The sequence below is a fragment of the Arachis hypogaea genome, chromosome 15 (assembly GCF_003086295.3).
Source record: "Arachis hypogaea cultivar Tifrunner chromosome 15, arahy.Tifrunner.gnm2.J5K5, whole genome shotgun sequence".
NCBI lineage: Eukaryota > Viridiplantae > Streptophyta > Magnoliopsida > Fabales > Fabaceae > Arachis > Arachis hypogaea.
Genome location: NC_092050.1, coordinates 121,059,383 through 121,070,943, shown reverse-complemented (window position 1 = coordinate 121,070,943; position 11,561 = coordinate 121,059,383). Strand labels below are relative to the sequence as shown.

The following is an 11,561-nucleotide window of genomic DNA, read 5'->3' as shown; positions in this document are numbered from 1 at the left end:
ATTTTGGTAGAAAAACCAACAGGTTAGGAATAATTTTTGTAGAACATTCTAGCTTCTTCTAGTGTCTTGAAAATCATTTCAACCTTTGAGACAAATTGTTCATCCACAACACATCTGATATGCATAATGAACCGAACATATTATTAAGGTGAAACAATTGTATATATAGTACTAAATGAACGGAACATTATCCATTATATAAATTCAAATTTGAATAGCTGTCTACATAATGAACCGAACATGTTATTAAGGTGAAACAATTATATAGTACTAAATGAATGGAACATTATCCATTATATAAATTCAAATTCGAACAGTTTTTTTGCATAATGAACTGAACACGTTATTAAGGTGAAACAATTGTATAGTGCTAAATGAACGGAATATTATCCATTATATAAAATCAAATTTAAAACACATGTATCTACAATTTAGAGATTATCAATTTAATTCAATTAAATTCAATTCAGAACACCTGCGTCTATTCAATTCAATTCAATTTAGCAATTGCATTTCATTCAATTCGATTCAAAAAATAATCCAAACCTCGTCTGCTTGATTCGTTTCAGAAGAATAATCCAAATCGTTCTCATTCAATTTATTTGAAGTTGAATAATTCTTTGTTTTGATAGCCTATTGAAATCTGAAGAAGATAAATCCACAGATCAAAGAAGAAAACGAAGAAGAATAGGAAGAAGAACGACGAGCAACAGAGAAAAACAACGAGCAGCAGATAAGAAAAAAGAAGAAAAACGACGAGCAGCAGAGATTGCAGATCCAAAAATTACAATGCAAATTGTTAACGTCGAAGAATGTTTACATTGAAGAAGAAGCTTTACGTAAATATGTTATGTTAATAGGAGGGAGAGGGGGGAACGCGTGTATTTCACATAACTTGGGAGGAGAGGAGGAGGAGGCTGATGAGCGGATAATTTATACGCTTTTTGGCATTGTTTTTAGTATGTTTTTAGTATGATTTAATTAGTTTTCATTATATTTTTATTAGTTTTTAATTAAAATTCACATTTCTGGACTTTACTATGTTGTGTGTTTTTCTGTGATTTTAGGTAATTTCTGGCTGAAATTGAAGGACTTGAGCAAAAATCTTATTCAGGCTGAAAAAGGACTGCTGATGCTGTTGGATTCTGACCTTTCTGCATTCGGAATGGAATTTCTGGAGCTACAGAACTCCAAATGGCGCGCTCTCAATTGCGTTGGAAAGTAGACATCCAGGTATTTCCAGCAATATATAATAGTCCATACTTTGAATAAGGATAGACGTGTAAACTGGCGTTCAACTCCAGTTCCATGCTGCATTCTGGAGTCAAACGCCAGAAACAGGTTGCAAAGTGGAGTTCAACGCCAGAAATAGGCTACAAACTGGCGTTCAACTCCAAGAGAAGCCTCTACACGTGTAAAGCTCAATGCTCAGCCCAAGCACACACCAAGTGGGCCCCGGAAGTGGATTTCTGCATCATTTACTTATTTCTGTAAATCCTAGTAACTAGTTTAGTATAAATAGGACTTTTTACTATTGTATTTACATCTTCGGATCAGAGTTTTTGATTAGTTTTATGCTATCTTAGACTTTTGTGAGGGCTGCCCATTCGGCCATGCCTGAACATTTATCACTTATGTATTTTCAACGGTAGAGTTTCTACACACCAGAGATTAAGGTATGGAGCTCTGCTGTTCCTCAAAGATTAATGCAAAGTACTACTGTTTTTCTATTCAATTCAAGCTTATTCCTTCTCTAAGATATCCATTCGCACCCAAGAACATGATAAATGTGATGATTATGTGACGCTCATCATCCTTCTCACTTATGAACGCGTGTCTGACAAACACTTCCGTTCTACATGCAACCAAGCTAGAATGAGTGTCTCTTAGATATCTAATACAGGAGACCGAGTCCGAGATATTAGAATCTTCGTGGTATAAGTTAGAACCCATGGATGGCCATTCTTGAGATCCAAAAAGTCTAAACCTTGTCTGTGGTATTCCGAGTAGGATCTAGGAAGGGATGGCTGTGACGAGCTTCAAACTCGCGAGTGCTGGGTGTAGTGACAAACGCAAAAGGATAGTAAATCCTATTCCAGTATGATCGAGAACCGACAGATGATTAGCCATGCAGTGACAGCGCATTGGACCATTTTCACATAGAGGACGGGAAGTAGCCATTGACAACGGTGATGCCCAACATACAGCTTGCCATGGAAAGGAGTAGGAAGGATTGGATGAAGACAGCAGGAAAGCAGAGGTTCAGAGGGACGAAAGCATCTCTATACGCTTATCTGAAATTCTCACCAATGAATTACATAAGTATCCCTATCCTAATTTAATTGTATTTTCGTCCACTATAATCTCTTAATATATTTGAATCCGCCTGACTGAGACTTACAAGGTGACCATAGCTTGCTTCAAGCCGACAATCTCTGTGGGATCGACCCTTACTCACGTAAGGTTTATTACTTGGACGACCCAGTGCACTTGCTGGTTAGTTGTACGAAGTTGTGAAACAGATATAAGATCATAAACGTGCGTATTGAGATTTTAGCGTCGTTACCAAGGAAGGAATGATCACGATTTCGCACACCAGAGGCGCGTCTAAAAAAAATGCTTGGATGACTTGGTTAGGTTTTTTGCATGAAAGTGGAGCATTACTCATATATATATATATATATATATATATATATATATATATATATATATATATATATATATATATGAGAAATTCTCCAAATACAAGTATTTTTTATACATGTCTTTACAAGTGCACATTCTTCTTCTTCTTGCGCACGTTCTTTTTCCTCTTCCTCTTCTTCTTTTCTTTCGTTTCTTGCCTTCTCTTTCTCCTTCTTCAACCATTACTGCACGTTTTCACTGCACCTTCTTTTCTTTCGTTTTTTGCCTTCTCTTTCTCCTTCTTCAACCGTTTCTGCACGTTTTCACTGCACCTTCTTCTTCTTCTTGCTGCACGTTCTTCTTCCTCCTCTTCTTCTTCTTCTTCTTCTTCTTCTTCTTTTTTTTCGTTTCTTGCCTTCTCTTTCTCCTTCTTCATTTACGTGCTTTTCTCTCTGTTTTCTTTCTTCGTTATTCTCAATTTCCATTATTTTTTGACATCAAGCTCTGAAATCATTTTTGAAGAAGAAGAAGCAGCAGAAGATGAGGAGGAGAAAGAGAAAGAGTTCTGAATTATGCATAAGGTGTACTTCAACGAATTTTGGATGTATTTCTTAAATCCTTTGAGTGTAGTTTTTGTAATCCTTTGGGTGTATTTCTGTAATTCTTTGGTGTATTTCTATAATCGTTTGGGTGAATTCATGTAACCGTTTGGGTGTATTTCTATAATCCTTTGGGTGTATTTCTGTAATCGTTTGAGTGTATTTCTGTAATCGTTTGGGTGTATTTCTGAAGTTCCATTATCTTCAAATTTGGCAAGAAACTCGTTTTCATAGAGGAAGAAGAAGAGTCGTTTATAATGCATGGTGAGTAGCGTGCTTTAGAAACAGGAAGTGGTTGAATAACGTGCGTTTATTTACTCTTGAATGTGGGAGTGTAATGCGTGTTTTTTGTTGGGCTTGTGCCAACTTGTAAGACTTGTAAGCCAAAAAGACTTGTATGTGTAGCAGGCCTATGAAAGCGGGGTAAAATGTTAAATTATATTCCATAAATAATTCAAAAATAAAGTGCTGAAAAATATATAAACTTTTTATTTAATTTAAATAAAAAGAATAAATAAATAAATAAAGTAGACCAATTATATAAGCAAAAGACAAATAGAAGCAGAATGAAATTTTCAGTGTCTATTTTTTTTTTTTTTTTTGGTAGGTGGATTGGACAACCTCCAATTCTAGGTACACAACACACCCACACACTCCTCACACATTTTATCACATTTTTCCTCAATTGCATTCTCTAGGGTTTGAAACATCAATACTTGAAATATTAAGGCCTACTTCCTTTCATGCATGTAGTTGAACATTTGAACTTAATGTCACATTTGTATCATAGAGTCCATTAACTTGAAACTCAGGAGGCACATCTTCATATTGAGGTAGAGCAAAACTATATGGCTGCACAGATTGTATATTCCCTTTGTAATAGCATGGCGATGAAGAGTTCTGGTTGTTGCTTCCATCTCCAGTGTAATTTAGAAAATGAACTTGTATATCATGAGTGCTAAAAGTACCAACTGGTTGCTCCCAATCCAAAGTCCCATTTTTTCCCATAAGTTGCATAGTATTTTGGTCAAAATGAAGAGTGGAAGATTGTGATGAACTTCCCCCTAATTGCGAAGGGTAGAATGGTAATTGGGTGGTATAATCAATAATGGGTTTCATGGGAAGGTGAGGAATAAACTGTGCTTGCTGAGACTTGTTTGGCATAAAATTAAGGTAGCTACTAGGGTTTGATGAAGCCAAGTAAAGAGTAGCAAAAACATTCTCATCAACATTGTCTTTTGATTCTACCATTATTGCTTTTCCCTTGGGATCTTGCTTTAGCATGTTGATTCTTTGATTGCAAGACACAATCTTAGAATCCAAAATGCCAGCAAACATTATCAGTTGGTCTTCCCTAAGATCATTAAATGAGGTATCCCAAGTAGGATACGTGATCTTGGGCTTAGGCTTCTCCTTCTCCTTGTGCACCTTAGAAATCTCACCTTCAACTTTCTTAACCCTATCTCTATAATACTTTTCAACATCATAGATCCTAGGAGGTCTATCACTTGTTGTGTTATGGTACTTTTGAATGATTCGGCGTACCTGGTCGGTATCTTGGGGCCATGTCTCAGGTTTGGTGGGTCTTTGACCATCAAAGTTGGGGCCATAGATAATTAAACAAACATCAACACCACAAAGAGTGGAGAACTCGTCCACTTTCTTCATTAATCCATTCTTTCTCTTTACAAATGTTGTCTTCCTAGCTTTTTCTTTCTGAATTAGCTCCATTGATAGTCTTCCACGACCCATTTGCTGAAATTTATGCATTCTAACATTCTTAGAAACAACGTCTTTCCTCGCCTGTAAATAACATATTGTTTTAAAAATAATACAACGCATCCAAGTCTTTTTTATTAATTAAATTCAACTAATTGGTCTAACATAACAAAAATCAGTTATGACAAGCTTATTCTAAATTTTATTGTTTAATTTAGTTAAACTTAGTTCATAAAAAAATTTTGAAATTGTAAAATTACTCTTTTTTTTATTTAAGAGATTGATTTAATTATTTTAATTTTTATATATAATATTAGTTATTGTTGAATCCTATTTGAACAGTGTCACAATAATTATATTAATTATTTATTTTTTTAACACAAAAATGACAAATAAGGTGAATGAACAATTGTGGCGCAATGTGTGAAGTCCAATTAAAAATATGAAGAAAAGAAAAAAGAAAATAAAAACCATGAAGAGGACAGAAGCTAAAAAACTGAAACAAAATGTAATAATGGATATCAGAAATGTTTACTAACAAAAATTAATAAAAAATAGTTAAAATTTATTTTATTTAATATTTATTAATTATTATTAAAATTAATAAATATTAAATAAAATAAATTTATTTTTTTTTTCTTTCTAATTAGTATTACCGATTCATACATGGTTGGTCCATTCCTTCAGTCTTACGTAGAGTGTTTTGTTTTTCATCTAATTAATAATATATTTTATTAGATGTCTTTTAGAAAAGATGCTATTATTTAGAAACAATATTTACATTTTGGACTAGTTTTAGTTCGATTTTTTCTTTGATTTTGTTTACCTATTTATTATTTTATTTTGAGTAAATTTTAAAATTTTCTGATCATATCTTTATTTTCAATAAAATAAGATATTTGCAATTATTATCATCAACAAGTAATATATTGAATATATTACGTGTACATAAAAAAATAACTGCGGAAGTCAATTATAAGTATAAAATATATATTAAAAATAAATTAAACTATACATATATTTATATATGAATACATTGGTAGCTAATTTTAATAATTGATTTTAGTGTACAAATGGTATTTTGGTGCATTCTACCACATAGATCAAAATTTTATAGAGAAAATATAAATAATTTTTGTGATTATTTTTGATTGTATGAAAAAAATTTCTTCTAGGGATTGAACTTGTTAATTGTACTATTTGATTCCATAAAAAAAATATCTACGAACTTACATCTTTATATATAATTCACTAAAATTTTTAGGAATAGATCCTCTCCATTTTTTTAACAATTGAGGGAGTAAAGTGTGATCTCTCACCATTAATTTTATAAGTGGAATCAAAAATAAATGAGAGAGGGAGCAATGAAGGGTTAGAAATCACACTTTACATTATCAATTTTTTTTAACAATTGAGAGGATCCATTTCTAACATTTTTATATATCTAAATATGAAGGTGGCTATAATAAATGATAGACACATTATGATGAAGTATACATAAAGGACATGAACACATTACCACACGTTAAATTTTGGACTTCTTTTTTACGTGGAGAAAAAGTCTAAATGTTAGTATCTAGATTTATGAGAGCGAAAGAGGAGAGGTCTGATTTTGTCAAAAACATAAGTATTGAGAGAGAACACAGTCCAGGTTTTTCAGCAGAACAACATACTTTGAGCATCTATTTCTCACTTGTTTACTATTGGATCAGTGTGAATTCTGAACGGTGGAAATTTTGATTGTAGATATACAGTTGGAGAAATTGAATTCGGAGAGAGATTTTTTTTTTGGTATCTTCATCTTATTTATTCTTGTTTATGAATTTTGAAACTTTGATTGTTTGACTTGTTATATGCACATTTTATACAGTAATTTGTGACTCTTTTGTATCCTCTATATATATATATATTATAGTAAAACTATTTTTTAGATTTAGGTGATTCGTGTTTTTACTTCTTACATTAAAAAAGTTTTTTATGTTAAAAATTTTGGGATGATAGCTTACTTTTATTTTTTTGTTTATGTGATTTTTTTGCTTCTATTTAATATTATTGTACTGCTATTTATTATGAGTGGAAATTATTACTTATTATGAATGAGAATTATTACTCTTCTTATTCTTATAAGTAAAAAATTATGTGTTTTATTCCTATCACACACATAATAGCTTGAATCGCTTGCTACAGGTGAAGTGGAGCTGCTGATGGAGTTTCTTTTATAATAGTATTCATTATTCTGTTTTATGAGTAGTGTTAGGAGTGGTTGGTTTATCTTGTGTGTGTGCTCTTTTGTGTGTCATAGTTGTTGTGGTTTAAAGTGTAATTTGTAACACCCTACCATACAAAGTCTTATGCTTAAGTCATAATTCAGAGATGGCAAGGTATTACGACCTCTAAAACAAAAATTTAGTACGTATAGTAGTATGAATAATTGATTATAACTAGGAGCCTTTGTAGAAAAAGGGGGTAAACAAAAAACCGTAACTCGAACGGGCAACACTCCGATCGATAACGTAACGAACCGGGATAAGCTAACGCGAGATCATATATATAAAGAGTGTCAAAAACAAGACTATCAAGACTCAAAACCCGGCTGCGAAGAGAACCGGTCCGAGCATAGCAATATATACATATGATAAAATAAGGAAACCCCAAAGGAAACCCAAAGGGACACAAATACAGAAAACCTATTCTCCAAAAATCCCCTCTAGAAGGAGTCATCACAGTTTGTATTATTTAATGGAGATAAAAGTATCTAAACAAGATATATAGACCAAAACAGAGTCCCGAGAACAAAGGATCTTCACTAAATCCAGAAGTCTCCAGCATGCCTCAACGAGAAGCCTCGCGTCCTGCATCTGAAAACCACAAAATCCGCATGGGTGAGAACCAGAGGTCCCCAGCATGGTAACAGCTTCCACATATATAATACATAATAATAGAGGAAAGCCGAAGGCAATCCTAGAACTTCCCCCAGATAATATCAAAGCTTATAAACAAGCTAAACCGTAAGTGGCAACTGACTAAAGATCCTTCAGTCTAACTAATACTTCCCTTTCCAATTTCTTCAGACCTCCCAACCACCAGCAGGAGTATAATATGGCAAACACAGTTATATCAGACAAGAGATATACAAATAAGAACAGATAGGGCATTTAGACAATTAGCAAGTAATATGCAGTCAAATAGGTAATCTCAAACAATTCATGTAGTATGCTTATGATGCATGCCTGTCCCCAGTGGCTGATGATATCATCTGTCGGTTATAGAGCCAACCCGACAAGTCCTGGTAGCTAACCATTGGACTGTCCCTCTGTCGTGCATCCCCAACTCGAGTTATACTCATCATAAACTTGATCATAATCATGATCCTTATCCATCACCCTCACTGGTGAATATTTATGGGGGTGAGTTCATCCGGGCCTTTCACAGTGCCCGGCCACACTTACGACATAGGGTCAAAAGAGCTTCGAATCTCAACCTGGAGCACGTGGTGGCTAGCCACTGCTACTACCCAGGGAAACCCTCATCTCCAATGGTGGAAGTGCCAACATTCACAATTCATTCAACAGCATATATGCATTTATACTTAGCCATAAACATGGCTCCGCCGCCACACGGCATAATCCAGCCATCCGGCTCACGGTTAAATCCATAACCAGTCAATTCATTAACAATTACGGCCATTCGGCCCATGGCATAACAAGCACTTCCACCGCCATCCTCCACATCTCACATAATCATCTTTGATCCTCATGGATCATTCATTTTTCCCTTGCTTCACTCGCAAGTTACCACATTCACTAGCCCTTTTCCTCATGCTAGGCATATCATAATGATTTAAGACATAAGTGGTGAGATTGGAGGCTTAGAAGTATGAAGTTTGGCTTTTAAAACTCAAAAATCAACTTTGGGATGAAAACAGGGCCACGCGTACGCGCACTCCACGCGCACGCATGGATGGCCTTAAAACTCATCGAAGCGCAAGCGTCATACGCGCGAACGCGTGGGTTGAAAATTAGCCAAACGACGCGCACGCGTCAGCCACGCATACGCGCGAATACATTGTGCCCCAGGCACAAAACTGGCACAACTCTGGCACAACTCTCTGGAAAATGGCTGGGCATTCGATGCAGCGCATCGACGCGCTCGCGCACACCACGCGCACGCGTGGATGATGCTTTCTCAAAGAACGGCGCGTACGCGCCAAGTGCGCCTACGCGCGAGGGGTCATTCTGCTAAAAATTTTCTAAGTTAAAAGCTGCAGAATTCACAGATTCAACCCCCAATCTTCCGACGGTCATAACTCTCTCATTTTAAATCATTTTTCACCCGTTCTTCGAACGGCATGGACATCCCGGATCCAATTTCATTTCTAAACAGATTTGGCACAAATCAAAGATTCGTATTCCAAGTTATGTCCCGTCAAAGTATGCCCAAAAACCATATTTTCATTCAAAACCACAAAGTGCCATTTTCAAAACAAGCCACTTTCAACTCTTTTCAAGATCAATCAAAACATGCCAATTTCAACCCTTCTCTTTGAAATCATTCAAAATGTACCAAAATCAACAACAAGCCATCCTTAACTCACACATTGACATTTTACCAAAATTCCCAAAACTACCTCCAACCATTTTAACACTTCTCAATCAATGGCTAAAAGACAAACACAATCTCATGTCATACATCCTTCTCATCCCAATTTCCAATAATATCAATTTCCAAATCAACCATCATTATACATGATCAACATCATACTCACCATCAACATGATACCACCCATCAATTAAACCTCAATCATCCATCAAGCATATATCACAACATGCATTTCTCATATATCACACAATCAAGGCATCAATATTCATAATCACATATATGAACACATCATATATCTCAACCATTCAACAACACCAACAATTCAATGCCTATCTTAGGGCCTCTAGCCTAAGTATTTCCTACCACATTACATATTAGATACGGGAAACCGAAACCATACCTTAGCCGATTTCTCAAGCTCAACCGGAGCACTTCCAAACCACTTGTCCACAAGCTCTCAAGGTATCAACACCTCCAAGAACAGATTTTGTCACACAAAACCCTCTTCCAAGCTTTCCAAAATCACCAATCAAGCTCCAATATTCACATATACACAACCTAAGCCGCAATCATCATATCCATACACAACATCTCAATACCCAAACATCATAGAACAACAATTTACACTAGGGTTGAGAATCTTACCACACCCAAGGTCCAAGGAGACAAGATTAACTTTCTTCTTCAAGAGAGTTGGGTCCTATAACATCAAAGAACCCAAAATCTCAACATTTTTGCTCATGAAACTCGAAATCAAGGGCTGGAATTTCGAAAAGTAAAACGTGGCTTACCTCAAAATTAATTGTATGGGTTTTGTAGAGCTCTCCGCGGTGAACGCGTGGCCGCAAACGGAGCGGCAATCGGAGCTCTAGATCAAAAGTTATGGTGGTTTGAAGATCAAGTGAGAGATAGAACTTGAGAGAGTGTTCTTCTCCTCCCTCACTCCATTTCAGCGTGTGTGTGTGTTTAATGAGGAGAGAGAATGCTGAAAACTAGGGTTTTGGTTTAGTTATGTTGGGTCAAGGGCCCACTTTGGGTCCGGTCGGTCCGGTTTGGCCCGTTCGGTCCAATCTTGGTCCGATTTCTATAAAATTTGTACCGAAATTCTCGTCTCAATCTCCTCTATCACATTTAGCCATAAAAATAACATTTTTGGATTTCTAGAATAAATTCTCATTTTATGGGTTAGTTAGCCGTTAATTGACTGGGTCTTACATAATTATTGTGATTTGATAAAATCATGTGATTCGTGGACATTATCCAAAGAATGGATAATGAATCAAAAGTTTTTTGTTTTTTGTTTTTTGTTTTTGGATTGAGTTTGTACAGACTATCTAAAAAAAACTAATAATAGTCTAATAGATTTTAGTTGAATATTCCATACATATATTTACTCGACCTTAGTTTTAAACGAATATGCAGTTCATATTGAAAATAGAAACATACCTGAATATGTAGCTAGATTGTGGATCAATAATATATATAACTCCTCTATTCTCTAGGAACCTGTAACAATACAGCACATAGAAAAAGAAAAAGAAAAAAAATAATTCGATATATGAAGGGAGGATGAGAGCAAGGACAAGGAATTGAATGGAAATAATGAGAAATTGATACCTTAAGAAAACTCAGAAGACTCGCTCTATATTAGTTTCTGGTTGTCCTCTGAATGTCACCTATTTATGTAATTTTGTTATTGAATAACATATTTATAAAATCTCCTATTCATTATCAATTCATTACTTGATTGTGATTAGATTATAGAATGAGATTTGATATGAATTTAAGTTGATTGCTGCTATAATAATCAGATTTTTTTTTAAAAAGTTTCTATATTATTTCATCTGTTTTCTTATTTATTATCTATTATCTGATTATCTGATTTCGCAAAGCGCATAGAACGCTCCTGGTTAATCTTTTAGGTTGTCTCTATTGTTCCAGTACTCTCTAAAAAATTGGAGGTATATTATTCCTGTATTTTTAATGTGTAAAATAATGAGATCCTAAATGGATATAACC

The 11,561-nt window shown here is 34.8% G+C and overlaps 1 long non-coding RNA gene across 1 annotated transcript; it reads right to left on the bottom strand.

The window, feature by feature from the left end:
- Window positions 1-7,470: 7,470 nt before the first annotated feature.
- On the bottom strand, window positions 7,471-10,521 carry LOC140179531 (uncharacterized). Its single transcript, XR_011873030.1, has 4 exons — window positions 10,334-10,521; window positions 10,188-10,242; window positions 9,943-10,100; window positions 7,471-7,801 (listed from the first exon to the last, which is right to left on the bottom strand). It is a non-coding gene; the product is annotated as an uncharacterized lncRNA (long non-coding RNA).
- Between the last annotated feature and the right edge of the window lie 1,040 nt (window positions 10,522-11,561).